The sequence below is a fragment of the Amblyomma maculatum genome, chromosome 1, assembly GCF_055883805.1.
Source record: "Amblyomma maculatum isolate TAMU_Amacu chromosome 1, ASM5588380v1, whole genome shotgun sequence".
NCBI classification, from domain to species: domain Eukaryota; kingdom Metazoa; phylum Arthropoda; class Arachnida; order Ixodida; family Ixodidae; genus Amblyomma; species Amblyomma maculatum.
In genome coordinates, this window is record NC_139344.1 from 283,847,509 (window position 1) to 283,860,680 (window position 13,172).

At 49.4% G+C, this 13,172-nt stretch overlaps 1 long non-coding RNA gene across 1 annotated transcript in view; it reads left to right on the top strand.

Moving 5' to 3' along the window:
* Positions 1-12,531, top strand: part of LOC146206712 (uncharacterized) — a 41,956-nt gene extending 29,425 nt beyond the window's left edge. The window contains exons 2-3 of the long non-coding RNA XR_014703278.1: positions 12,175-12,332; positions 12,419-12,531. This is a non-coding gene — a long non-coding RNA (uncharacterized LOC146206712). The remainder of the gene's footprint in view (positions 1-12,174; positions 12,333-12,418) is intronic.
* The last annotated feature ends 641 nt before the right edge of the window (positions 12,532-13,172 follow it).

A 13,172-nucleotide genomic window follows, 5' to 3' on the forward strand; every position in this document is an offset into this window, starting at 1 on the left:
CCCTCGTACCACTGTCTTGTGAGTGGGTAACTCCTTTGACTGCGATTTTTACACCTTCCGAAGCCACCTCCCGTCATCCCTGCCTCCTTTTTCCGTTCGCTGTTCTCGAAATTCAAGACGGCAAGAGTGCACTTTACGCCTCGAACCCATTTTCTTGCCCAGCAGTCCTGCTCCGTGGCGAATGCATTGGACGTCTTGAAGAGCTTGATCCCAGTCATATCACCACTCTTGCTGACTCAACCCCCTCCTTCGACGTTAGTCTGTGCTCTTGCGATGTTGCGACCGCTTCGACGCCCTCCGACGTTTTCCAACATGCTATTGATGCTGATCTTCCACTTGCGCAACGTGATCAACTTGTCGCCCTCTTGCAGAACTTCGCTTCTTCATTCGACTTTCCTCAAACTGACTTGGGCCGCACGTCTGTCGTAGAGCACACCATCGACACCGGTAAAACTGCACCTTTGCGCCAGCGCCCCTATCGCGTGTCGGCTTCGGAGCGCCAAGTAATTGCTGATCATGTGGACGACATGCTCCGTCGGGGTGTCATTCGGCCATCCCACAGTCCCTGGGCGTCTCCAGTTGTGTTGGTACCTAAGAAAGATGGCTCCTTCCGGTTTTGTGTCGACTACCGCCGGCTCAACAAGATCACGCGCAAGGACGTCTATCCTCTGCCACGCATCGATGACGCACTAGACTGCTTGCAGGGCGCCGAGTTTTTCTCCTCGTTGGATTTACGATCTGGCTACTGGCAGGTGCCAATGGCTGACGCTGACCGCTCTAAAACTGCCTTCATCACACCAGATGGATTATATGAATTCAACGTCATGCCCTTTGGGCTTTGCAACGCCCCGGCCACATTTGAACGCCTCATGGACACTGTGCTTCGTGGATTCAAGTGGCGAACCTGTCTTTGCTATCTCGATGATATCGTAGTCTTTTCTACCGATTTTCAATCCCACCTGCTCCGACTGAAGGACGTTCTCACTTGTCTCGCTACCGCCGGCCTCCAACTGAATCTGAAGAAGTGCCGCTTTGCTGCTCGCCGACTAACAATTCTAGGTCATGTCGTTTCTAAGGATGGCATTCTTCCCGATCCCACCAAACTTCGTGCAGTTGCCGAATTCCCACGCCCAAAATCACTGAAGCAGCTACGAAGTTTCATTGGCCTATGCTCCTACTTTCGCCGCTTCATCTTAAATTTCGCCTCTATTATTGCTCCTCTCATCCAGCTCCTCTCCGGCAGCTCCGACCTCTGCGCATGGACACCTGCTTGTGATGACGCCTTCAACACTTTACGCCGTCTTTTAGTTTCGCCTCCCATCCTCCGCCACTTCGACCCGAATGCGCCAACTGAGATTCACACTGACGCTAGCGGTATTGGGATAGGCGCCGTTCTCACCCAACGCAAACCTGGTATCCGAGACTATGTGGTGGCGTACGCAAGCCGCACCTTGACCAAGGCAGAGTCCAATTATTCTGTTACGGAAAGAGAATGCTTGGCCATTATTTGGGCCATCGGCAAATTCCGTCCGTATGTCTATGGCCGACCATTTTATGTGGTCACTGATCATCACGCTCTGTGCTGGCTGGCGTCCCTCAAGGACCCGTCCGGCCGCCTTGCTCGCTGGGCTCTTCGCCTCCAAGAGTATGACATTCGTGTCATATATCGCTCAGGCCTCAAGCATACTGACGCGGACGCTCTTTCGCGCTCACCGCTGCCTCCCTCTTCGTTGCCTGATGAGATCTGCGCCTACGATTTGTCTTCGCTTGCCACTATTGACATGGCCACGGAACAGCGGCGCGACCCGTGGATATCTACACTTCTGGACTTTCTTTCAAATCACTCTCCAGGTCGTCTGTCTCGGGCGCTTGCCCGCCAAGCTCACCATTTTTCAATTCGTGACGGGCTGCTCTATCGCCGCAATTATCTTCACGACGGAAGGAAGTGGCTTTTAGTCATCCCCCGTCATCTCCGCGCCGAAATTTGTGCTGCTTTCCATACTGATCCCCAGTGCGCCCACGGCGGAGTGTTGAAAACCTACACGCGCTTGCGTCTACGCTTCTTCTGGCGTGGAATGTACCGCTTTGTCCGCCATTTTGTCCGCTCCTGCCAGTCTTGCCAACGCCGAAAAACTCCTCTCAAGTCCTCTGCTTCGTTGCAGCCGTTGCCCTGTCCTGCCCGTCCGTTTGATCGTGTCGGCATAGATCTATACGGTCCCCTTCCTACAACTTCAGCTGGCAACCGCTGGATTATCGTGGCAGTGGATCATCTAACCCGCTACACTGAGACATCATCATTGCCCTCTGCTTCCGCACGCGACGTGGCTGCCTTTATTCTGAAAAACCTGGTTCTTCGCCATGGTGCCCCTCGCGAACTGCTCAGTGACCGCGGACGCGTTTTCTTATCAGACGCTCTTGAGGCTCTCCTGAAAGAATGCCGCATCATACACCGCACCGCTACCTCGTACCACCCTCAGACGAATGGACTGACAGAACGTTTTAACCGCACTCTCGGTGACATGCTGGCTATGTACGTGAACACCGACCATTCCAATTGGGACCAAGTTCTACCGTTTGTTACTTACGCATATAACACCGCGACACAGGCCACTACTGGATTCTCTCCATTCTTTCTCCTTTACGGGCGCGAGCCACCCTGTACTATGGACACACTTTTTCCCTACCGCCCTGACGTTTCCGAATCTTCCCCGCTATCCGATGCCGTCACGTACGCAGAAGAATGCCGTCAGCTCGCCCGCTCTCTCACAACAGAAAATCAGTGGCAACAAAAATACCTCCGTGATACCGGCGAAGCTTCGTCATATCTCCCGGACACACTGGTGTGGCTCTGGGTGCCCTCCACAACCCCTGGCCTTTCAAAGAAGTTTCTTGCTCGCTACCACGGGCCATATAGGGTCCTCCAGCAAACATCTGCAGTCAACTACGTAGTTGAGCCCGTCACGCCCTCTGCGGACTTGCGACGCCGTGGTCGTGAAACAGTTCACGTGAACCGATTGAAGCCATTCTATGACCCCGCTGTGCTTTCCGCGCCATAAGTCGCCAGGATGGCTCCTTTTTTTAACCGGGGGGAAAATGTACTGTGATAGTCATCGCCATCGACATGCACCTGTGCGTTGTGCGACGAAGACGAAGAAGTACGCTGGGCTCGCCGTTGCAAGGTCCTGTCCTCACAGCTCTCCATCTGAGCATCAATAAACGCCCTATTACACTCTGTTTTAGTTAGGCTCCGCCTGTGCGGAATTGTTGTTCCTTTCCTGAATTTTTGGAAATATAGTTGCAGAGCATTCATGCTCTGCAATTCGTCCCTATAGAGTAATGTTGGAGACTATTTGTAGAACTTGACTGTGGGTCAATGTTCCCTGAAATGCAGACTACTAAAGTACTGTCCAATTGTTTTTATGCCCAGTTCTTCCAAAATTTTTCACACCGCACTGCACTTCACATTGCGCACCGCACACCACACACAATAAAACAGAACGCGGCACAGCACGGCACAACACGGCACAACACGGCACAACACGGCACAACACAACACAACACCGCGAGCACAACAACACTGCACAGCACAGCCAGCAACATAGGCGAGAACATTATTTAGACAGCTGGAAGCTATGTGCCTCGTTGACAGTTACGGGGTGAAATCAGCAGCTGGCAACGATGAGGCCCAGCCATGGCTCTCTCCGTGCTAAGAAAAAATATAAAAATCCTCGGAGGGTTTTATTGCAGCAGGAGAAAATATTGGGTGTTTGGCGTGTCGATAGTATACAAGAAGGGAAGCAACTTCGTAAAACTTCAAGTTGGTCTAGTTGTTAATTTCTTGCTGGAATCATTTTGTTAGCGGTAAAAACACGGACACACACAAAGAACACGAAACACAGCGGGTGTCCCTTAAGTCCGTGTTTTCACCGCTTCAAAATGATTCCAACAAGGGAAGCAAATTTGTCGCGTGTGGCTACGGCTGTGTGCACAAATACTGTTAAAGATGCTGTCCATGTCGTTTACGAGGAAGAAGAAAAAAGAAACCTGCCATTTTGACATTACGATGACTGTCCTTGGCCGTGTGCAGGTATTCATTCAAACCGGGTGGCTGATTTCTTAGCACGATCGGTTCTTAATGCGTCAGAGACATACCTCGTCTCTAACTTCTAGCCTGTTGCCGATTTTCAGGTTTCAGTGATTCCAGCACATATCATCCAGACTACGTGATCCCTTACTAAATACCACCGATTATCAGCACAAGCATGTCACTGGAACGTCCGGTCATGTAAAAACAGGATGTGCGCGGTATCAATGACTGTGCTTCAGTGAAGGATTCCCAGTTTGACTTTATAACTATGCAGATGTGGGTGCACACAAACAAACCTCTATAACTCGTGCGGAAGATTTGAATCTCTAGAACATTTCCTCCCCTCCTGCCAGAAGTCCGCACTTCAGAGAAAAACCTACCTGGAGGTCTCTCTCTTTAAGTTAGGCCTTCCCTTGTATCTACCAGTGTTGCCATAGTTTGGTGTGAGCGCCAAAGTATTTGCTGTCACCCGGTAATAATTATAATGTTATTAACGATGCGCCACTAATGGTGCTCACACTCCCAGACATCCTTATGGCGAATTCGAGTGGGAGAGCAGGCGCACTCGAGAGCACTTCGAAAGTGCTCTCATTACTCTCAGACAAGCGGGCGCCCTCCAGTGGGAGAGCAGGAGTAGAATCACTGGCTTCCAATGGTAGAGGAGGAGGGCTTTTCCTCCGCTGAGAGCACCCGAGTGCACTCCCGGCTGCTCCCTCGTCTAAAGCGAGCGTAGAGGAAGTCACATGGCATAAAGCGTCATGTCCGCGCCATCTTTTTTTTTTTTCTCTAGAGTCGGCAATGCTCAAAATGCCGGCTGCAAAGACGCCGCTCATCAACGCCACGTACCGCACCGCCGGCTTCTGGACTGCGCCTGTTCGTCGAGAGCGCAGCGGCGGTGTTGTGTTCAATTGAGAACCGGCGCGCGGTGCGTGCCTTTTCGTTTGTTTCCCATTACCCTGGACCGCGGAATGCCTGGCTGGAGCGGATTTCAACCGTGCCGGATGTCCGCGCGTCGGCAAGGCAAGCAGCAATATTCCCGACCACAGGTTCGGAGATCATCTGCGGTGTGTGGATGTGTGTGTGTGTGTGTGTGTGTGTGTGTGTGTGTGTGTGTGTGTGTGTGTGTGTGTGTGTGTGTGTGTGTGTGTGTGTGTGTGTGTGTGTGTGTGTGTGTGTGTGTGTGTGTGTGTGTGTGTGTGTGTGTGTGTGTGTGTGTGTGTGTGTGTGTGTGTGTGTGTGTGTGTGTGTGTGTGTGTGTGTGTGTGTGTGTGTGTGTGTGTGTGTGTGTGTGTGTGTGTGTGTGTGTGTGTGTGTGTGTGTGTGTGTGTGTGTGTGTGTGTGTGTGTGTGTGTGTGTGTGTGTGCGCTAGCCTCTTGTATAAAGGAGCAGCAGATGCCACGAAGTTCATTGCCACGGGACTCGGGCTGTCTGGCACGGGCGCACGTGACAACGGCAGCGGATTCGAACACTATGGAATGTGCACAAGTGAATTTGTGCGTACAGCACTACAGGTGTGAGGAGAAACCATGCTGGAGCCTATTGCCCCGCCCAGGGAGTTTACTTCGTTACTATTGGTTTAGCGTTGTGGTCTTTGTTTGACGAGGCTATTTAATGAGGTGTCAGAGGAGGGATTTCGGAGAGAAGAGACGAGTTGCAATAAACATGCTGTAACTTCGACTCCGAGTAGCTCTCCAAAGTGCCCAGCAGGCACACTTCAACAGACCGCCGGTCAGCGCATCCGAGCACGGCGGGTGAGAGAACCCTTTTGAAGGACAGCAGTTGAACAGACTGTCGCCTCTCTGGACGAGCACGGCGGGTGACAGCTTGGAGAGAGGCTTCGAAACTTAACTCAAGCGAATTTTTGTCAGGAGCAGAAAACATTGCTCAGGTGCTGTATGCATGTTTGAGAGTCATTGCTGGCATCGAAAGGGCCAAAGGAGGCAGATCGCCGCGCTGTGAGGACAAGGTATTCAAAACAAGCGGCTCTTCACGGAGCGTTGGCCCCTCCTCGGGTTGCAACTACCGCCATTGCAGGCAGGCCGAGAATGCTGGGGAGAGAAATGTGGTCACGTGGTCGTGGTTCGCTGCCCTCGACACGCAGAGAGCGTTCCCGTAGGAGGACAGTTATACACCCTCGCTCGGCGTGCTCCGGTACTGCTCTGCAATGCTCCGCGCCACTGCTCTCGTCCCCCCAACCGAATTCCTTACAGTGAGTAGTGGTAGGTAGCTCTCCCGGTCTCAATGGAGATGCCCTCGGCTTGCGTGGCAAGCTCAGCCGGAAGTCAACTAATGTAGTGATAGCAGGGGGTTGCCGTTTGGTGCCCAGCTTTCGCCGGTTCAAGAAGAGGAGTAAAAAGAACAAAGCAAAAACAAACTTCATACAGAGCAAGCGACGATGCACAGGAATGCACACTAATACTGAAAATACACTGACATGAGGTTCACAGAAAGGCAACGCAAAGATGCAACTAAAGAAGCTTCAATAAGCACGGAGGCTTTACAACACTTAACAATACACGAGAGTCAAACATACAAACACCTAATAGTTCACCGGTCACTCTCGCAGACCGACGTCTGGAGAGTCACGATGTGGCCCCCATGTAAGACGAGCGCCGCTCCATCGCAGATCAGTGGGCTTACTGAGCAGCCGGTTGACCCCGGGAGCCGAACAGTGTACTTGCTAACTCGAAGCAACATTAGCTCAAACACTGGCACAAACGACGCTACCTCAGTAAATAGGACACGCCGCGTCTTTCTGTTACAATCCGCCAAGGCCGGCGCGCATGCATACACGTACTTCTCTATTTTAAGCGTCCCCTCTTCCTCCCGCCGAGCCGCACGTCGTCATTGTTTAAGCACGGGCGAACTTTCTGGAGAGGATGAGTACCTTCCGGCCGGTTGAGTCACTGTCGCCGCCGAGTGATGAGAAGGAGGGTGATGCCGATGCGTGCCAGACCACGCGCTCTCCTCGCGAGGAAAAGGAGACGTTCTACAAGGTGCTGGAAGTTTTTATGCAGACACCGCGCGGGCTTCCTTCGCGCCGCGCTGACCTAATAAAAATGTGCGCCGATTTCGTGACATTTGCATTGGGTTCGATATGAGGGATGCTCCACGATAATAGTTGCGATTGGTAGGTTGAATTGCTAGCTCCTTTAAATTTGTTCGACAACTTCTTTTACTACCAAAATATTCTGTTTGTTATTTCACTTTAAATTCTTCTGTCGCTCTTCATCAATACATTTTTCAAAATTCCAGATAGGCACTATATTATTTCGTCGCCTGTGGAAATTTTCATATATATATATACCACTACAACTTGTCCAATCCCCGATTTGGGTGTGTGCCATGCTTAAAAAGGTCAAGAAGAAGACGGCACCCGCCATTTCGAAAAACCTGCAGCTACAAACGGTGGGAAGAACTAGGGCATTGCGTATATAACACTGAGATGATGCTAATCCCATTACCCACTCTTTTGATAGCGGGGTTCTTTATGCTTAATGTTTACCTGGCCACAGGAAATTACTGTGCAAGTTAGGATGACAGAAAGCTGAAATAACAAATCAGGGGTGGCCTTAATGAGCCTCTCATGATGATCAAACTGTCATTAACAAAAAAATAAACTGGTGTGGGCATAAATCACCTCATAACGACAAATTAAAGCGGCGAATTGTTCAAGAGTTAGGGAGAGTTAGGGTTTTGCGCTTTGGCATTGCTCAATTCCAAAGAAGGGAAAGCTGAACTTTCTCGGCAAAAAAGCGACAAACGAAATGCACAGCGAACCCAGGGAGAGAAGTAATGTTGTCTTTTTCTTCGATGGCCAAACAGCGCGCCATTAAAGTCGCATATTGCGCCCGTATGTGGCTAAACTTTCCGGCCACGTCTAGCGCTCTCCACTCGCAACAAAGTGTCGACATAAAAGTCGGAAGATGGGAGGGAGCAGCCACAATAATTCGTATTTCCGGCGTTGCCCGTGTCTCACCGACAGGGAACACGCGCAACAAAACAAGCAACCACGTCCGCGGCGGCTTCCGAACGTGGCAAGCCGCAAACCCCGCTCGGACGCGCTCAACCAGCGATTGCGGTTGACCCTGGGTCGGCACGCCAACCAGACAGCAGCGCCGGACAAGTCGTGCCGGACTATGGGAAGGTTACGTGAAGTGCGTAGAGAGAGAAAACAAGCCGAAACGAGACAAGCAGTCTCGCCACGGTGCCCAGCAGCCGCGGCCTCAGCCCATGAATCAAGCCGCTCACGTCGCCAGAAAGTTGCGATTGCCGGGTAGCGTCGCAATGGCTTATGCTCGCTCGACTCCCCAAAACGGCCGCGGCATCCAGGCTTGAGACTCGAACGTGCACCGTAGTTGTGCCCCCCTCTGAGAAGGGCATTTTTACTCGATTTATTTTGCTTTTTGCCTTCACGCATGGCGTTGTTTCATTTCTTCTCATTCTTTCGTCGCTGCTGGGCGCTGTGTCTTTGCTTATGCCACATCCGTGTTAGCGCCTGCCGACTGTCCTTGCCACCTAGGAGTAGGCGCACGGCAACGGTGTGAGGCCGCTCACCGAAGCGCTAACAAACGACCGCCGCGCTGATGCTGGGACGCGCAACCCGTCCCACATTGGAGTGGATTACGGCAGCCAGTTCTCTCGTTTAACTGGATCCTTGCCTTGACAAACGCAGCTCGGGCCTCCCTGGGCGTCCGGTCTCGAGGGAAGTATCTCGACGCGGGCACGGAATGGCGCCATGGTTTTTTGAGAGCGCCAAGAGGGAAAGACTACAAAGCCGGGAACGCCGCCTCTCTCGCCAAGAACCACCGACGTGATGAGGATTGCGCAGAGGAACCCATGTAATTATCACGAAGCTCACAAGGGTCCACTTATCAGAGAGGACGGAAACGCGCGCTATCTGTACAGGCTTCCTCGCCGGCCACGGCGGACCGAGAGCGCTACACATAGCGTGGCAGCACCATTTTCAGAGTTTCGCAAGAGGCCAGTCGGTTTATCTTTGTGCATTGCGCCACACCCGAGTCTGCGATCACTTGTAGCGCTCTCTACACTGCAGCAAGCCTCTTTATTTCGGTCCTTTTAGCGACAGGCCATGTACGGCTATAGTAGCAGGTTTCCGTTAGAAACTGTCCCACGCACTATCGACGCATCCGAGATACTTAAAAAAAAAAAAAAAAGATGCCCTTGCAGTCTGGCACTTATTTTTATTTTCCAAAATTATTAGACACCCTCTGTTATTAATAAGTATTAGGGGTGTACGCATAGCGTCATTTTGCTGAATGGAATACCAATCGAAAATATCTCACGGGCGCTGAAGTCGGCACCAGTGGAGAAATACGAAAGCAATGGCGTTTGTTGTTGCGGGTGATCCTGAGTCATGACAACTTCGGCACGTAGCTTCTATGGGATGTCATTACCATTTGCAGGTCAAACTGAATCACGTGACATTTTTTGTCCCGGGACTATGGTGTGACGTCACTTTTTTGGTCATTATGGACCACATGATATGTTGTCACAGGACTCCGGTGTCACGTCATCACATTTTTCAACTCATCTTGAATGACGTAATGTTCTTTATATCCGGTTTGTACTTACGACATGCCACAGGCACTTCGTTATAGACAGTCTTTTTTAGTTCTCTTCATGACACGCATTACCCTCATTCACTTTATACATCATTACGACAATTACTCTCCTTTCTTGATGCCACGCGACTTGGTATCCCGATCTGTGGACAAGTCCTGCGGAAAACTTCCGATGATACCTCGAAGCGACAACTTGCGGCGACGACTTCGACTGAGCCTGGAGCCATATTCGGTTCTTGCCTTAATATTTTTAGGAAGATTCTCTAATTATGGGAGTAATAAACGCCTAATCGTATACGAAAAAGCGAAGCGCTAGCCGGGCTTCTGGCACGCTGCAGTCATTTTCGCGAGGGTGCTCCTGACGGTGTGGCGTCGAGAGTATATGTCACCACTGTTTGGGCTGCAAGTGAGCTCGCCTTGCCATTGCATAGCGAAATGGTAGTTGGTCATCGATGTTTCCATTTAATCTGTCGCGAGGGAATTATTCTCGTAAATAACTGCGTACGCCCATTGGAAGTCCACAGGCCAGTACTATGTTTCGTTTCTTTTTTTTTTTTTTTTTGCTATGGTTACACAAACAAACCTCCGAAAAGTACGATTCCGGGGAGTCCAACTCAGCCCTCCGCGAAAACATTGCCGATATGATGCATGCACGATACACTGGTTTTCTGCGTCCCTCGGCTGGCGAAGGCAGTGGGGTGCTGAAGTCAACCGGAAATGTGTTACAGTGTGTTTGTGGTAGCTCACGCCGTTTCGTCGGCAGAATAAAAAACGACGAAAACGCTGTTGTACCCTTGTTCTGTTTGGCAACTTCGACTGCACAAGTCCTTCCGGTTCGGTCACAGAAAAGGGCACAGGTTTTTGCGCAGTACGGCACCTGTATGCCTACGAACTCCGGCTTCGCCATTCATACAAGGGCTGCCTGCATTTGGAACTTCGCCTTGTTTGTGGGCCCAGACGAAGACATGCGCACTTGTCGAAACGTTGGCTCGGCTTGGGAACTGAGCCCCCCCCCCCCCCTCTAATCTTGTTCAGTGCTCTTTCAGATAAGTTAAGTTAGAAATTCATGTACATTACACCATTTTAGACAAGCACTAAAACGTCACCTAAAAAAATACTAGGTAACAACGTTATTATTTACTTCGCTAACCTCTAGATCGCTAGGGGTGGCACGCTAATTCTTAATATACGAACATTTTCGCTATTAGTGCTTTCAGATGTTTTTTATGCTATAATATTTCTACTTAAGCCATATTTCAATTTAATATCTACACATTACGTGTACAAACTTATCTTTCACACTTGTGTGTTTTACTTACCACATTGCTATTTTGTACAGGAGGTCTCCTTTCAGTCGTCGACTGTGGGACCTATTTTTGCGTATCAATTTTGTAACACAACTAAAATTACTAATAAAATTATGGGTAGAACTAGAGAAAGAAAATGGCTACACGATATGAAAGAGAACTAAACAAGGGCAGAGGGGGGGGGGGGGGCGGGAAGGAGCTTCAGTTCGCAAGTCGAGCCAACGTTTGGACAGGGCAGGTCCTTGAAATGGCTTGAAAATTATTGCCTTCTGGCAGCGGGAGCCGAATCACTAACTTGGGTATTCTATCCCCCAAGAATATGGTAATATATATATATGTATATATAAACGGGACGTCGGGAACACCGTGTCAGTAGTCAGTCGTCTATGGCTCAGCGCGCGCACCACTTCCTCTTTCTTCTTCCTTAGCGTATCTTCATCTTCCTTGCAGCCCGTTACATTTCCCCCCTGCGCAGTCGAAGCTCGCCGGGCGAGTTACGAGGTCTCACGAGGGTATTACGGCTTCAAGCGCACAACGTGTGATAGTTGCGTTTTTTTTTCGTCTGACGACCTGTCCCAGTGAGACGTGCAATCTCGTAGGTCACATCACTGACGCAGTTAATGTAAGGTCCTCGTAGTGAGCCAACAGCTTTTGGTGAAGGTCAAATCCAGACTCCCAAGTATGCGGTGGCTGCTTTTCGATAGAAGCAAAAAGGCATCCATGTGCTGTGCGATGTCAGTGCACGTTAAAGAGCCCCAGCTCGTCGAACTTTCCGAAGTCCTCCACTACGGCGTCTCTCATAGCCTGGGTTGCTTTGGGAGGTTAAACCCCATAAACCAAACCAGTCATTTTTTGCAAGCCCATCTGACTTGTCTTTCCGCATATCACCAAAAAATGGTGCCTACATTAGACTTGCCACTATTCCTAAGAATACCTAGTGCCTACATAAGACTTGCCACTCTCTCTAAGAATACCTAGATTATTATGTATTTATGTATTTCATGATTATGTATTTGTCCTCAGTGGAGCATTGCATTTCCAATTTTAGGCTTCTCTTTTTATGCTGTTACTCAGCAACCATATGTAATACTCGTCGTATGTTTCTTTTACTTGTGCATTCGACTTTTCCTTTTTCTATTACTCAAAAGAATTTTCTTCCTGCTGTTCTGACTTGTGTTCTCGTATGTATATGCAGTCCTCTTGTTGCTTCATTCGGCCATAAATGGAGACTCCCTGTTGCCGTGGTCTGTGCCGACAAGTGAAAACGAGGCAAATTTACTTCTGGGACAAGTAGCAGTGGGACGTAGCAGCGTGGTTTCTTCAGCATCCGTATGGAGTTCTTATAAAAGAAAGGTATTTTTCCGAAATTTTACTTTCATATGTGATCAAGATTTCTTTTGTGATCAAGATTTCATATGTGATCAATATTTCTTTTCTAGGTGACACCATGATAAATTTTGATATGGCTGCTACATAAAAAACACAATATCATTGTTGATGTAGGAAACCAAGCGCTTCTGTGTCAATTGTTTGTGTAATAAATGAAGGTATGAATTTGTATCTCTTTCTTTGACCATGTCTCACATTTTACGAAATATTACACACATGTGAACAGTGAGTAACATCCACATTATTATTGGACACTTGAAATATGGTTAGCATGATAACACAAAATATTAGTACTTTGTATGAACAAGGTTCTTTAAAATAACGGTTGCCAATTATCGGAACACAGTCGTTACGGTGTCCATATACATTGTCAGTAAGCCAATAATAGGAGGTATAAATACATTCAATGAAAATACATTCTATTGAATCACGGTGGCCAAATGTCGGAAGGGTGGTCATACATAGATCATATGTGTTCTAAAGAGATTCTTTTGACGGTCGATAGCTTCTATGATCATATTGTCTAAAGACATCGCATAAGTGATCATACACATTTTTGCAAGGGCATCGCGTAGGAGAAATGCCGACGGCGCTTATCGCAGCGTTCATTGAAGCGTTCTTGGACGCAATGGTCCGCAGGCACAGGATCTCAGCGACGCAGGCTTCGTCGATTAGGGAAAACGGTAGTATATGGTGTCCAGGGTGTAGCGTGGTGGCCGGGCATACAGAAGAAAGAAAAAACGGGCTATCACCCGTAGTCTCACGAGTCGCTGTATTGAAAGCATACTTGACAAAAGCCAGGAT